General features: G+C 40.2%; 1 protein-coding gene across 9 annotated transcripts in view; it reads left to right on the top strand.

Annotated features, from left to right (window-relative positions):
- The window catches only part of NEO1 (neogenin 1), a 209,984-nt gene that overhangs the window by 111,797 nt on the left and 81,126 nt on the right, over positions 1-17,061 (top strand). The window lies entirely within an intron of this gene.

Below are 17,061 nucleotides of genomic sequence, written 5' to 3'. Positions count from 1 at the left end.
CAGTGAAATGTTTTTTAAGGTTTGCTGTACAGGCTCAAATGTAATGCAGATTATTCAAGAAGTGAGTGGGTCTATTCCCCCTAGTCGCAGGCAGTGCTTCAGGAGAGCAGTTACCTCGGTGCTACTTGAAGAGCTCTCCTAGTGCACTGCCTTGGCAAAGAACCCTGCTGATAGAGGCATCACAGTCTTCACCTTACCCACTTCACCCTGTCTGACACTTTCATCAGTATCATATCTATGTGTTAAAGCTCTTATTGCAAGATATGGCCGCTTCCAGATCTGATGCTCGAGTTGTCCTCCTGTTTACTTCAATGAAGAGGAGTGTGGCTGACACGGGACCAGGAAATGGGAAAGTAAAAGCACTGGGCAACCCGTGGGATGGATAGGAATGGGGACTTTTCAACACAGGGCTCTGGATGCTGAACAGCTGCCTGCTGTCAGGGCTAGAGGATGGCCATGCATTTGACGTCATTGTATTTTAACAATAGCACTGTGCAAACAAAGGTGTGTGGCACTTCAGTTTTATCATGTGCACATTTTTTTGAGTGCAGAAATGCAACAGTAGCTGTGCTAGACCAAACAAAAGGCTTGTGTATGTGGTGTCTTGTTCCTAACAGTGTCCAAAAGCAGATGGCTGAGACAATTTTAAGTAAAGGGCCAGAATGTTTGTTGCTTCCCTTGAGTAATTCTCATTCTCCGGCCATATGCAGATTGGGGATTTTCTGAGCTACATGTAGTTTCTACATTATTTAGCAATCTTCAATAGATTTCTATTAATCTGACTACTGCTTTTGGTGTGTGTCGTGTCGTGTCCGCCTTCCTCCTCTCCCCCCCCCCCCCCCCGTAAACTTCTTGTATTCACAGCATCCCATGACACTGGGAGGAACAGCACCTTCTTTTTGTTTCTTTTGAACCCAATCTCTGTTAATGACTTGATTTTTCTTTTCCTAGCTTGCCTAGGAAAAGGCTGAAGCAGTCTGTCCTTATTCTCCTACTCTAGCAGACATAATTTTATAGGCCTTTATTGTATCCTTTTTAGTTGTTTCTTTTCAGACAGAAGTCTTAGCTTGTTCCTTATATGGAAGCTATTATTGAAGTGGATGGTAATTAAGGTTATTTTGGGCATTTGTAAATTAGAAGAGACTTTGTAAAGATAGGCCTGCATTCATTGATCTGGAAATGAAAGCGATTGGAAACTCTTAATTGATGTGTAAAGCAAGCCTACACAATTTGTTGTCACAAGCCAAAAAAAAAATGGAAAAGCATAAACTCCATCTTTTTTTTTACTTGATCAGAAAAAAAGTATACTTCCTAGTGGGCGATTACTGTAGGGATATGCCTGGTTCCCACAGTAGCGTGCTGTTGGAAGTTCACATCATGCTTTTGTAAAGATTAGACTTAATGGAGCAGTGGATCCAATCAAATATTTTACTGTTTGCAGACCTAATTTGTTTTTTTTCCAAAGTGATCTGAGCCAATCTGTATGCAGTGAACAAACAGTTTAATATTTTTTTGGCCTTTGTCAGCTTCTCAGTCTCTGACATGCGAATACACTGCCCCATTGTGAAGGCTGCACAGGCAAATATTGAAAAATAAGACATTTCAAGGCTAGCTGTCTTTAATTTGTTGCCTTTTCCTTCCCCGTTGTTATGGGATGAAGTTATGAAAATCTTAAAATACATGCTCTCCTATTATTTCTCCATAGGATCTTACTGTCTTGTGCAGTGCAGAAACTTCATAGCACTAATTTATTGAGGAAATATTCAGTATTTGATTTTTTTCTTATTTAGGGGATAGTACTATGATTTATTTATTATGCTTAGTTCAAATCCATATTTATTTCTGGTTTTGTATTCAGCACCATGGGATCTGAATCATTCATAAACACTAATGAATGTATTTTTGCACTCTGCTGAAATGAAGTGGTATTGAATCCATTTTAAAAATTGACTAAGACAAAAAAAATTACAATGAAATGTATCCAGCTGTTTTAGTGCCCAGTGTGAGACACTTAAACATTGATTTTTCAGACTATGTATCTCTTAATATGTCCCTTTAGAGCTGTGATTGGTGATACGCAGTGGAGAAGGGTGAGTGGCTCTGCTGCTCTGTCCCGCTGCTGACCCAGATCACAAAGCTGACAGGTTGCAGTCACCTGTCAAAAACTGAATTTGCTTTTTAAACATCCACCCCAACCCACCAGTGAGGCAGAGACAGTGAAGGCATCTGATTTTCTAGGGCCCTGTTAGATACTGAACTATCCATTCCCTTCGTGTGGTGTCTCCTCCAGCCTCTGCTCATCTCCGGCAGTGAATGAGTTTGAGTCAGAAGCTTTCATACTGATCTCTGCCGCTCGAGCCAGGAGGGCAAGAGCCACCCTTCTGCTGTGTGCCCAGCTGGGAAGGGGCTCTTCGCTGGGCTGGAGAGGCAGATGAAGTGGGAGGTTGAGTCCATTTGCTGAGGATAAAGGACAGGGAGGCTGGCCTTCCTGGGCACCTTCCAGCCTCTAAAGGAGGCAATGCTTGCAGAATTACTTCTAGTGTTGTCCTCTTCTTCCTCTGATGGCCTAGCCTGTCCTGACCTTTCTCATATGCCACACTCCAATGTCTTTTTCTACTGTACTACTGTTCTTTAGTGTTCTGCTAAATCCTACTCTTCAGTTTTTGGATCCCTTCAGATGCCTGCTCTTTGCTCAGTTGATCCCCAGTCAGTTCATGCCTTTTTAACCTTTTTCCTTCATCACCTCTTTCCTCTTTTTCTGTCTGTGTTAGTTCCTCTGCCTTCCTGAGATCTTTTACAAATCATAGTGCTATCAGCACTCCCATTGCTCTTTCCTTTTTTGTCCAGCCAGGCCATTTCTCTTACTGTGCTGTTTCCCTCTACCTTGTATGTGTCTGTGCCTGAATTTATCATGCTTGTCCCAGCTTTCTCATCCCATCCTTCTGTTCTCCAGTCCATTTTCCTTTCTCCAGGCATCTTCCTTCTCTTGTGCATCTTTGACAAAATATAAAATTTAAAAATAAAGTCCGATTTTTTTTCCTTCATTGATCAAAAAGATCTGAACAATTGTAAACTTAAGAATTCAGGTTTTGAAAAATGCAATTTAAGGAAGAAAATATCTGTGGAAAATTTTCCACTTTCCCATTTTGGCAAGTTATAAACTTGTTCTTACCAAGGTACTCGGATGCCATCCACTGTAGATGGAGGCCTCAGCTTTACCTATAGCAATAATTCCAAAAATAACCAAACCTTTGTTTTACAGTCTGCTGGGAAGGCTCATCCTTAGCTGTCATAACTATTTACTAGCTTTATTGATAACACTGCAAATGCATTAAGTGTGGTAAACGTCTTTATACAATAATAAATGAGTAATGATAAACAAGGTGGTAACACATTTTACTGAGAACTAAAACTTTTTGGTGGATGTGTTTGAACTTGTATGTCATGACATGTACCTGCTATGCTGGCAATTGCTTTAAATATACCTTTCAGGAATATCCAGAATAAATATCCATAAATGCCAGAAGTAATGTTTTTTATTTTCCAATGATTGAAGAAGGGCTGCAGATTCTTTCATTAAATAGTCTCAGTATAGATGGAGGATCCGTGTTAGTTGTTTTCGAAAATGGCATTTTAGAAGAGGCAGGGGGGAATCTAAACAGAACTGCCTCCCAAGCTTCTCTTGCAGCCTTGCTATGAGAGGTGGCATGATAGTAACTGAAGCTGAGGCTTTCAGTGGAAGCAGCTTTACACTGAAAATTGGAAACAAGGGCCTTAAAGCCTATAGGCCTCTGTCTTGCAGAGGGCTGTCTGCTGCCTCTTCACCATGTGTTCTTTGTGTAGAAAATTAGGGCTCTGGAATTCAATAAAATTTTCATTGCCTTTGGCGCTGCTGTAAGAAGTTTAAATTTTGATGAGTGTTCTTGTTATTCAGATGTTTCCATGGTACTCAAAGTAGATTCAGGGTCAAACAGGCTTGATTTCTCCTAGAAGGACTGGGCAAGGCGGGCTTAGTAAAACACAGGAATAATGAATGTAATGTTTTTACATTCCTGATGTTTAGATTAAGGTTTTTACTTCTAAAAGTCATCCTAGAAGTTGCTTAGAAGGCTTCCTCTGAATAATAATAATAACCACTGATAAACATTGTGAGTGAGCTCTGTTTTAGTTTATTGTGATTGATAAGCTTTTACATATGATCTGGTTGTCTCATTTTAATAAAGAAATCTATTTTGTCATCTGTTCTTTGTCATGAGTTCTTCCTTAATTGAGAAGTTCACCCTGATAACAGCATGTTAATCCCAGACTGTGCCTTCAGAACTTTTCACAGAGGGTGTCTGTACACAAAAGGGCAGGCTCACTCTTAAAAAAAGGAAATAAAGTTTTGGTATCTAAAATTAAAAATGGTTATAGAGGGGTTTTACTAGAAGCATTGGAGGGGAGGTAACAAGTACAAAAGGTATTAAGGCAAAAACTCCATGTCTTCACATAAAAGACAACAGAAATTAACACAGGAATAGGAAGGGCAAAAAACCCCACAACCTAACTAGTCAGTGTTGGACTGAAGAAGATGCAGACTTGGAAACAAGTTTTGTGTTGGAAGAAGGAACACCAAAGAACATGCCATTGCTAGCCTGAATTTATTAAGTGGGCCAAGCAATGGATAAGGCATGTCAGGGAGTGCTGCATGTTGATACCCACTGACACCAGAAGCAGAGACCTGCCACAGATATCACTCCAGTGAGCCTGTGATAGTGAGCCTGGGGGACACAGCATACCCCTCACCAGCCTCTGAGTCAAGCTTTTGAGCAGTAGCTCAGCTGCAAAGCCCAGCGGCTCTGCCTTGGCTGTGTGGGGTTGGATGTCTGCTGAGGGTCTTTCTCAGCAGGCGCAGTTCATCATGTCAGGCCGTGATGGTATGGTGGGATGCCTTTCCTGCTGTTTCTGGTGAAGTTCTCCTCTCCGTTGTTGATCTGTGGCCTGCACCAAGGCTCACTGCACTTGGTTCTTGTTTGCCTTGTCCTCCTGGCTGTGGTTCACCACACTCAGCCACTGTGCTTTACTTACCTCTTGTCCAGAGTGAAGCTGTAATAGTCTCGTGTCATTCCACATGTTGGTCTTGCTGACATCCAGTAAGTGCAGGTTTGTACGTATGTACAATTCTTCATTGACTTACATTGTACATCGTTAGTCTACAAATAGTTTAAGCCTTCATGTGTGCATTCACCTGTTGTGTGCAAAACAATTACAATTTAGGTTAGTATAGAATAAACACTCGCTAGTGGGTCCTAATACTCTTAAGTCTTATGAAAGCAGCTTTTCGTTGATCCTCGTACAAAGTTCAGTGTTTCATCCATGCAGAGACTAGCTGGGGAGATTCTGGCACATCTCCTCTAGCTCAAAGTGTATGAGTTATTGCCATTTTCCACCCCTTGATCTGTTACGGGTGCTGTGGATCAGAGAGCAGTGGCTGTACAGCACACTTTATCTCCATCATTCCAAGACACATTGGAAATAAAACTACAAGAGGGCTGAGCTGTTACTGCACCTGCTCTTGCATCTCTGTTGGGCTCTAGTTGTGGTTCACTCACAGCAACGATCCTTCCAGACCCAGGGCAGTTTGCAGACTACAGATATGAATTCCAATCAATAACAAATCCCAGGCTTTGACCATTGCCCAAAGTGTCACCCCACAAGCCAGCTCGTGTGTTTGAGGATAGCTTCAGCAGGGGCTTGCCAGTTGCAGAGACAGCCACACTGATTTTTTCAGGGAAATCTAGAGAATACAGAAGATCTGTAAAACAAGGGACAAAGCATCTACCAATATATTTCTTCTGACTAATGTTTGCAGGGATTGCATTTAACTTTCTACCATATTTATATGCACCATCTTGCAAACACAATGCCAGACACTGTGGTGTGCTTGTATACTGCTGCTTTGCTGTCGGAAGGAAGCCTTCACCAGCTGCATTGTGATCCCAGTTGCATTACTTCAGATTTTTGTATGCACACCGACCTGCTACAGTATGGGTGTGTGCTGCCTGACCAGCCATTGAGCCACATCTCCCAGGGCCCCAAGTGTGTATTGCAGTGAGGTGGGATGAGGCTCCTTGAGGGTGGCTTCTTTCTGTATGGAAGATAGTGTGACATTGCACAGCACACTTAACTCAATTTCTTCCACTTGGGCTGTCCCAAAAGCTGTCTGTACACAGGCTTGCCTGTATTCTTCACTGCTTTGTATTGTGGAGGGTGATGGGGAACTAACACCAGACAATGTGATACTGCTACGCTCAGTTTATTAAGCCGACCAAGTGGAGGATAGGCCATGTTGGGGGAAGCATTTAACTTGCATTTTCATGCATGTCTCATCACCTGAGACATACCCCAAATACAAGTACAGTTGAGCCTGGAAAGGTGTTACATAGGAGCAGAGTGCCCAAGGAGGAACCATTATGTGTTGGAGCTGAGCTGCTGCTGAAGAACCCAAGACAGACTGGTCAGAGGGAGAGCTGAGTTTCCCCTGAGCTCTACTGTACCCACTCACCACTGTGGTACTTGGGTGGGTTCAGGTTGGTAATGTGCACAAGCATAGAAGTTTCCCAGCCACAGCCTCTCTCTTGCTTTTGGCCTGCTTAATAAATTGAGCTTAGCTGTGTCGTGTTGCTGAGTGTTCATTCCTCTCCCCCATGACCTGATCAACTTCTGTCCAAATGCAAGAAGTTCACACAGATCAGAGGAGGTGTAATGCTGTGATTTCATGGAGGTGGTGGTACAGTGGGATTTTTAACACAGAATCTCTTCAAATTGAGACGCCAGACTTAAATTTGTTAGGGCTGTACAACTGTTTGCCTCTTTGGGGTGGTGATATAGATCATCACTGTCAGCACTTAGTCTGAGAAAAAGGTGGATCTACATAGTGTAAAGGGAGCTTACTAAAACCAATGTGAGACAGCACAGACAAAAAGGTTAAAAAAAAAAGTGTAGGGACAACAGGTGATTGAACGTAAAGAGAAAGGGGTGAGAATATGGCCTGAAGCAGAGAAATGAAATCTTGATACGCATGTTCTCTGCAAAATTTGAAGCCTTTTTATTTTTTTATTTTTTTATTTTAAATGGAGGGAGCTTGTGGGGGGAGGACTACCTGAAATTGTAGAGCTAGTAAAATATATTTCAAAACAAATCCATAAAGTGAACAGTGAGTAATCATCGTGACCAGATGGTATTCCCTCAAAATTTCTCAACGAGTTTAGGTGTGAAATTCTGAGTTACAAGTGTGGTGTGTAACCTATCACTTAAATTGGCTAATCTGTCTAAAAAAAAAAAAAAACCACCAAAACAACAAACCAGACTAAAGATACTTGGTCAATGTGACATGAGGTGGTTTTTTTAAAGTTTTTTGGGGGGAAATCTGGGAAACTGTGGATGAGTTAATCTGATGTCTGGACCAGTTAAAATGATAAAAATTACAATAAAATGTGGTGTTTAGACACTTGGAAATACCATCTACTGAATTAATTTGTGTATATTTTGTGGGGGAGAAGCCATGCTTTATTGTTGAGAATCTTTTGAAGGATGATGATGGCTCTTCTGTTCCCAGAACACTTCTAAGAGTCTCTCTTAAGAGCCTCAAACATGATTGGTGCTGTGGAGTCAGAGGGAATGGCCTCATGTAGATAAAAGAGAATAAATAAATTGTTTAACAGATAGAAAATTAGAGTGGGACTGAGAAGTTAGTTTCATCAGTGGAGCTGAGTCTGCACTGTTAAACATTTTTGTAAGTAATCTGGAAAAGGGGATTGTAAGGTGGTAAACTCTGCTGTTGCTTCTGAGTTGATGGGGGTTGTGAGAATGAGTGCTGACTGAAGAGCCTCAGAAACACCTTGTGTGTAAGAATCGATTAAGCGGTTAAACGACAGGTGAAGCTCAATGTATTATCAAGTGGTATATGCAGTTGAACATAGTTCTAGAAATTTATATAGCACTGGTCTCTGAACTGCTGGGTTTTGCATGGACATAAAATGTTGTAGTATGCAGGTCTTTGGAAAATGCAAGATCTTAGGGGAAAAAAAAAAAAAAAAAAACAACGAAGAAGACATAAACGTTAGGAATTGTTAGGAAAGGAATAGGGACCTAAACAGAAAAATCATTGTGGCACTGTCTAAATCTGTGATGGTCCTATATATCAAATGCTGCGGAGCAGTTCTTGTTTCCTCCCGTCTTACATGTAGCAAAGCTCTTAGATCTAGTAAAGCTGAAGAAGGTGTAAAATGTAACAAGGAAGATCAAAGGCACATGGAGTGTTCAAAATTCTTCTTTTCTATAAAATCACGAGTACTATGGGGAAAGCAAATAGGAAATGAATGCTTGTTTCTCTTCATTTGCAAAAACCAAAAGACATCACATGGTTGATTGACTCAAAGACTTGCAAAACATGGTACATATTCTCATGGAGCATCATGTGGGACTCACTGCTGTGAGCATTAGGGCTGCTGAAGGTTTACCTGGATCCAGAAAGCAGCAAGAACAGTTCTTTAAAGGCAAAATCTAAGCAGGACTGGTAAACACAAAGGTATCTCCTCTTTCTCAGGAATTCCCTTGTCCAGGGATTGCTTGATGCTGAGAGAATATATAGAGATGTATTGCTTTCATGCATTGCTTCTATCCTTGATACCCGCAACTGGCTGCTGTGTGGCACTGTGCAAGGTTGACTGTGTTTTTATGTTCCTGGATGTGTCCTGCTGATAAGCAACCTTTGTTCGCCAGTTATCTGGGTATTGTTACTGTGAAAGCAGAGGCTACATCTTCAGCAGATACTGGTTAGATAAGGTAGGTTCTCTAAACACTTCTCACTGTTGCTGGACAGATCAGCTGACAATAATGGACATTATTTATGCTTACCTCTGTATAGATAGGATTAAGGGAGGTGTGGATGATGTTGCAATCTTGCCACAGGTTTAATGCCAGCATGCAATTAGTGTACTGAACTGGGCTGCAACTGCTCAGGCGCCCCACAAATGAAAAACAAAAAGAAAAATACTGCTAGTATATAGGATGCGTGGAAAACTCACTGTATGTTTCTGCACCTGGAAAACTTCCCAGAAAATTCCATTGGTGGGTATGTGTCCATGACCTCTAATTGTCTACAATCCACATCCATGTGCCAAGCTAACAGCTCACAGCTTTTAATGAGAGTTTTTGCTGTGTATGTAGTCTCCTGTTTATTTAGAAGTTCACAGCAGTTGCTTTAAAAGACAGCTTTTTGATTTTACTAAAGCTCATGCTGAAAAGAACAACTCATTTTCATACCAAAGTAGAGGAGTGAACAATTAATTTAGAGCATTATGTTTTCTAGAACAGGGCAAGAATCTAGATGTTATTCATATGTAGGAGTTCTTTCTGTGCAATAATGATACAAATATATATATACATACATACATGATTTTTCCTTCTATTGCAGTGAGTATTTATGTATTAAGCTATCTTACTTATTTGAAGTGTCCAATTACATAACTGTTTAATCTCGCCTTTGCTCAAATAACTGAATCCAGAACTTTCATTTTCCTTTTGGAGCCAGTTTTCTGAAACATTGATAATTTTTATTGTTTTCCTGTAAATCAGAGGTCATTTATTCCTTGAAATGTGATGCTCAATAACATGGTCAGCTGAGGCTTTAGTGCATGTTGGATAGAAGAGGAGCCTCAGGAGCTGCTGTTATACCTCCTTGTATGATCACTTCTTTTCATACCAGTGTGATATGGAGTTTGGTTTAGTTCACGATCGTATTTCTGATCTGTGATAAAGTCCTTGTTTCTCAGACCTTTTTCTGCAAAGTTTGTTGCTATTACTTCCTAGTCTGTAAACGTACTGTTTATTATTTCTCCCTGAAAAAGAAATGCACATTTATTGAATTCTATCCTGTTGTTTTTATTCTATCTTTCTAATTGATCGGTATCATTTTACTTTATTGTTGTTCTGTACTAGTCATCTGGTTTCTTTGTAGTTGTAATATCATTGAATTTTATTTTTTAGTTTCTGGTTCTGAAATGTTTATTTAGGGGCTGTCCTCTGAAGAATAGTTTATACTTCAGCAATTTCTGAATGAAAAATTTTCACTGTAAATGTAAAATACTTATTTTCAAATTAATTCAAATGCAGTCTGGTTATCCCCTGCCCTTCTCCCACCACGGAAATCATATCTCTGTGTAGTAGATGTTTCATCATTTGTGGAGGAAGCTGTAAAGCGCCAGACAGTCCACGTGAGCAAAAACATGGAAGAGCATAAAGTGCTCGTTTGGGCCTTTTCAGCTGACAAGCAGGGCCTAGCTTAGGTCTAGAAGACATACCATTAGCAGAACAAAAAAATAATAACTTTTTTTTTTCTTTGCTTCATCTGTTAAAGAAGTGGGGAAGAATTCATACTGGTCAGGATGCCATAGAGAGCTCTTTATCTATAAGTATGTTAGCTTTAATATAAAATAAGTCAACTCTTTACTTGTTAAAAACAGACACATGCAGCATTATCTTACTAGGTAAGAAAAATAATTTAGTGTCACAACCACAGAAACTTTAATCTGCAGTTTCTCTTCATAAACTGGAACTTTGGGTTTTGTGCAATAAAAAAATGCTGTGCATAGAGTAGTTTACATTTTTATAACCTTTTTGTGTCTTGGTACACTGGGTTTTTTTCTGTATTTATTTGACAGTGTTCTATTCTGTGGATATTCCTCTGAAAATGTTCCTTTTTGTCAGCTTTTGTTTGCTCTGCAAATTTTCCAGCTGCATATTAAGTGTGTTTTAAGGACATGACAGCCCTGCTCAGAGGTTGGGAAGACTGTTGACTTGCCTGTGACATTGTTTTGGTTTTTAAATCTTTTTTCCAGAGTACTTATTCATATACTTTTGCCATTTTTAAGGAAGAACATTATAATTCCCCATTTCCATTTAAAGTATAATTTCCTTTTTCAGGATACACTTGAAAACCAACTGATTTGTACAACTATCACAGAATCATAGGTTGGAAAGGGCCTGGTTGGAAAGGACCTGAAGGATCATCTAGTCCCACCTTTCTTGGCAAAAACACAGTCTAGACAAGATGGCCCAGTTCCCTGTCCAGCTGAATCTTTAAAGTGTCCAACGCTGGTGAAAAAAATATAGCCTAGAATTAAAAGATAATTGAAAGTTCTGCTGTCATACATCAATCTATGCATTTTATCTCTGTTTTGGTAGAATGGCAGGAGGTGAAGGATGTCATGTAATTTTGGAGCAGAATCAAAATTTTGGAAAAACATATTTACAAGGCCAAATGGGTTGCTAACTAGGTTGTAATTACACTTGGATAACATGAAGCAGAAACCATTTTTGTAGACTTCAGTGAATATAACTGAGATGTTTGACAACTGTTGCTCTTACCTTAATGATTTAATGTTCTAATTTACCATGAATTTAATTTCTTTGTTTGCCTTGCGATACTTAAACACTTTCCCTTTATTTTTAACATAGTGGGTCTGTTCCATGGATGCTCCCAAGCACTATGATAATACAAATAATTTAAAACATTTTCATCAGTCTGCTCCATGTGTCATGCTAGCTGGCTGACAAATTAGTTGGTTTCAGCCAACTGACCAAGGAAATTGCTATTAGTTTAAATAAAATGCATTCTGGATGTAATGCAGTCTTTTCTCTGGGGTTAGCACGGAAAAGTGAGCTTATCCCAGGCAGGGAAATGATGTCCTGTGGCCTGATTTGGAGATGGAACTATCCACTATAACACCCTCTAGTTTAGCAAATTTACAAAAAAAATCAAATATATTTAAATCCTGTCGAAAATTGTTTTAAAATAGAAGGGTTTGTCACTTGACAGGTAGATTTAAAGAAGGTTTTATGTACTACAGTGATACCACTGCATGTGTTTATACTGGCTGAAGGTGTGATTGGATGGATTAACAGGGTGGTCATCACATTGTGGCATTACATCCTTCCGAGTAACAAACTTGCAGTTGTTAAAATGAAATTTAACTTTACAAAGATTCTGGTAGGATTTGTAGCATATCCTAATGGCATATTTTGTTCTCCCTGGAGGAGAAAATAAAATTCCTCTGGATTTACCATTTCAGGCTTATATGAAATGGGTTTTATAGTAAAATGTCCAATTTAAATACTGTTAGTAATCCTGATTGTTAACTGAAATACAAGGCAATGATTCTGCCCACAGCACGTGTCATGGTTTAAGCCCAGAGAGCAACTGAGCACCACGCTGCCACTTGCTCACTGCTTCCCATCAGGGGGATGGGGGAGGAGAAAATATGACAGAAGGCTTGGGAATAGAGACAAGGACAGGGAGGGGTGACTCACCAGTCGTGGTCCACAGGCAAAAGACAGACTTGATTGCGAAAAAAGAACAACAGTTTAACGTGAACACTGCCACCACCAATTTATCGATCAAATTAGAGTGGGACAGTGAGAAATACAACCAAACTTATAAACACCTTCCCCCACCCCTCCCTTCTTCCTGGGCTCAGCTTTGCTCCCAATTTCTCTCCCTCCTCTCCGCCAGCAGCGCAGGGGATGGGGGTTGTGGTCAGTCCATCACCTGTTGTCTCTGCCGCTGCTTCCTCCTCAGGGGAGGACTCCTCACACTCTTCCCTTTCTCCAGCGTGGGGTCCCTCTCACAGGGAGTTTGTGTCCTCCACAAACTCTCAGTCCCTCCCACGGGCTGCAGCCCTCCCAGCAGCAGACTGCTCCAGCACAGGCTGCCCTCAGAGTCCCGCTTTGGCCTCAGCCCCCTGCTCTGGCACGGGGTCCTCCCCGGGCTGCAGGAGGGCATCTGCTCCCCCGGTGACCCCCATGGGCACGGGGCAGAGCCGGCCCTCTCCCGACGGGCTGCAGGGGGGTCTCTGCTCTGGCACACCTCCCCATCCTCCTTCATCAACTGACCTCAGGGTTCACAGAGGTATTTCCCTTGCTCCTCCTTCTCCTCCCAGGTCCCCCTTCTTAAATACTTTATCATAGAGTCACAGCCACGATCACTAATTGGCTCAGCCTGGATCAGAAGTGGGTCCAACTTGGAGCTGGAGGGGCTTCTTACAGGAGCCACTGCTGTGGCCCCCCCTCGCACCACACACAAACCCAACACAACATCCATCAGAAATGTAGTTATGACCAAGAATGCTAAAGTCATGATTACTTGAAAATATACTATGACAATTTATCCAGTCTGCTTAGTTTTTATATCGGCTATTTGAAGTATGCAAAAGCTTTTGGAATTAGAAAATGCTCCTGTATTTGAATAATAAGAATTGATTGCTAAAGAAATATTTGTCATGGACAAACATATAGAAGGAAGAGGATGAAGAGATGGTGACAAGAACTGTGATTTAATTATATGACTTAGGGAAACACACTCCTAACTTTTTACTGAGGCTGAGGAAGCAGAAATGGCTACTTCAGTCTTGTCCTTGAAAGACTCTGTTTGGAAATTCAGTTGTTGAATTTCAGTCCTTGGGCTGCCTTAGACAGTTGAAGAAGTTATAATGCTGCTTCAGTATGCAGAGGGAATAGTCCTGCAGTGGGGTTAATGCATATTCTTTGTTCATGCTATAGAAGACAGCAGGTGACAAAACCTATGTGTCATACTTGATCAGGAAATTTTATCCTGGTATGAGTTGTCAGTTTGTGACACTGCGATGCTGAATGAGATCTTGGGTTTTGCTTCAAGTTGGTCATTGCTAGGACAGCAGTCACAGGTGGAAGTTCTGCTGACTTAGACATGATGCTTTTCACCACTCCAGACTTACCAGAGACCTGTTTAGACTAGTCAAAAGTTCCTTTGGTTAATGATGCTAATGAGTTTTAACTTGCGGTTAAAGTGGGTGTTGCACCTGTGCTGTGAGCTGGCATGTTATCCATACAAGATGCTTATATAGTCACATAGCTTTTGAGAGACTTGGAGTTAACAGTGGAGTCATGTCTGCAGGAGTTTGATGAAGTGATGGGAGCAAGGAGAGTAATTCATCTGCATGGAACAAGGAAGCTGATAGAGGATGTGGGGAAACAACAAAACAGTGTAGCAGAGATGATATCTACCTTTTACAGTTAATCATGGGTATGTTGATTTTGTCTGATACTATGCTTGGACCAACAGCATATTTATTAATGCTTTTAAAAAAGAGAATAAGACTTTTTAAAGTATAGGTTGCGAACGGTGTTTCTGTTGTGTTAAAATGAGACTCTTATGTGATTCGTGTGCAACAGACTTTACATATATTAAGAAGTGAGATAATGGTGCAGCTGCAGCTGCCTGTCCTTTGAGGAGTACTGGATATATAACACCTAGTTGTCTTTTGGATACTTTTTAAAAAAAGATTTCGGAGTTTTAATTTTTTTTCTTATTATGGTGATCTAAATGGTCTGCCTGCTTGAGGTCACTTCTCTACCTCTGCAGGGTTTTCTTTGTTGTCCAAGTCTGATTATCAGGAATCGCTGCTTTCCCACCGTTAGGGTTTTATTCTTCCTTTTGGGGAGTAACATGGAGGAGATTTGACTTTTGGGAAAGGTTAACATGCATAAAAATGAGATGTTACCTGGAATAGCAGCATTTTGATTTGGTTATTTATTGTAGGAGAAGGTTTGTTGGGTCTGTAACTAAGAAAGTTGGAAGTTCTGATTATTTAATTGTGCAGAACTTGAATTTTTCCTTTTCTTGTGTAGTTACAGTTTGGCTTGATGTTTCAGGTTTGAAATGGGATTGCAAAATCAGAAACCTTTGTTCTTCATCAGGGAGCATGAGACTGAAAGAAAAGCTCTTCAAGAGATGGAGAGGAGGACAGAATGTAATTAATTTCTCTCTCATTTGAAGCAGTACAGATGGCTGAATTGAAAGTAGATTCTTTCAACTATGCCCTAAAGGCCCCGAAATTTCTCTCTTAATGAGAGAGAACAGGAAAGAGCTACTGACCACTGAAAAGACGTTTGAAGAAACTGTTGTTCTGTAAAGTTCAGAATAAATGATGCTGCGTTAATGCTCTCCACATAACTATTCAAATGTTTCTAATCCTTGAGCATTTAAAAATGTGGTTCTTAAGCCAACATTTAGGAACACATTCTTTGTGAATTCATCCTGTTGGCTTGTGCTGGTGCACAGGGATGAAGAAGACTAGAGCTTCAGTCCTATATGGCAGCGTGTTGTCTTCGCCACTCTTATACCTGAAGAGATGGAGGAGCCTCGAGAGCTGGGGCAATTGTTTTCATTTTCTTCTGATCACCTGTACTCGTGGAACAGGGTCCATGCCCAGCATCTGTTCCTGTTTCCACTTCAACTTTGGTGCAGATTCTCTTGCATATGTGCAGTTCCTTGGCTCTTCCCATCATTTTACAACTGTTAGCTTAAAAAAACATACTGGTTTTGAAATATTTGACCTTTACTGGGGTTTAGCTTAGACATTTATATCAATGGCTGATGTAGTTTAGGGTTTTTTCTTTTTTTGATCACTGTTGTGATCAAAACATTTTGTCTTTTAAATCTACAAACGGGTGGAAGATACTTTTGGGTAGGGGCTCTCTAAGGGTACCACAGTGCATGTGAAATTCTGTGCAAGCATCTTGCAATTTAAATAGTTGTTGTTTGCATGCTAACATTAAGAGGGATAGAAGAGTGGGCTGAGCTGCCGAGTCCTCTTTTAAGTTTAATTGTCTTTTTGGTAACAGAACACATAATCTTCCATTGCAAATCTTATTTTATATGGTAATTGGCTCATTTGCTCTCTGGTTATCAATTTAACTTCTCTGCCAAAAACATCTGTACTTGAATTGCGTTAATCTGTGTGAATGCTAAACATTGACTTAGTTAAAGTATAAAAGTGTATTTTAAAAGCATTTTTAAATTTTAAGTGTAAAGTAATTGATAATAAAGTGAGCATTTCTCGTATTATTATCCCTTGGTAGGCAGCTTGACATTTGCTCCATAAGCCAGAAAAGCAAAGTCACTTTGAAAAAATAATGTTTAAAATTCTCATTCTCCTAAATCAAAAATATCTGAGAGCAGGTAATAGGATATCTAGTTCAACTTCCTTTTTTTGTGGATAAAAATACTGAATGATTCGATATTAATGCTTGCTTGTGGACAGTGCCCTAAGCTAAAGTGGTAACAGTTGCTAAAGATATTTGAGTACTTTCCAAATGTCTTCATTACAAAGTTAAACATTAGTGTAGAAAATAGAAATAATCCCCAAATTTTACTTTGCACTAATTTTGCTTCAGATGTGATGGTCCATCAGGTCCCTTGGATGCTTCTCCGTCCTCGTCACCCTTCACTCATCCCTCAACCTTTCAGATTAGCAATGGCCATTCCCGAACTACTGCTGCTCGTTCTTCTGTGGTTCAATTTTGGGTTTGCTTTTAAAAAGCTATTTTCTGCAAGGCATCATGGAAGTCTCTTACCCAGTAGGTAGATGTTGAGGGAAGTCTAAACTGCTGGCAGCATATTCCAGGGGGGAAGTATGCAGAACACTGCTAGGAGACATCTCTCTTCAAGAATTTGTGATAGGATCCTCCCATCATACAGTCTGTGGTGGGCAGACAATGTGTCTGTGCCAAGGAGTAGTGACTTGCCCTTTCTGATGCTTCTTTGATTGAGGGAGGGTCTGCTGTGTCTTCTCTGTGATGTTTATGCTCATCATTTCTGAAATAAAAGGGTGTCTAAATTGGCTTTTGAAAGAGGTAACCACTAAGCATGTAGAAGTAAATGGAAAACTGTATAAAAATGTGGTTTAATTATGATACAATTTACCTTTATTTTGATAAAGTAACTACCTTTGGCAAAGACAGTCTTGAACCCAGAGCAGGTATTTTTTGCATTGAGCCGCTCGTGATTTTATTGAATTTCTCTTATATATCCCATTTCTCATCCTTGAGTTTTACAGCATAGCTACTCGGTGTAGCAATTTGCATGTATTTTGATGTTATCAGATGAATTTTTTTAAACAAGTTTTGTGCTTTTGACAGCGAATATTATTGGCTTGTGTTTATTAGGATTCCTGTGGCTAAAGAATTAAATGTTAGGAAAAG

Source organism: Athene noctua, chromosome 13, assembly GCF_965140245.1.
Source record: "Athene noctua chromosome 13, bAthNoc1.hap1.1, whole genome shotgun sequence".
Classification (NCBI taxonomy): domain Eukaryota; kingdom Metazoa; phylum Chordata; class Aves; order Strigiformes; family Strigidae; genus Athene; species Athene noctua.
This window is presented reverse-complemented; position numbering and strand designations above follow the sequence as displayed.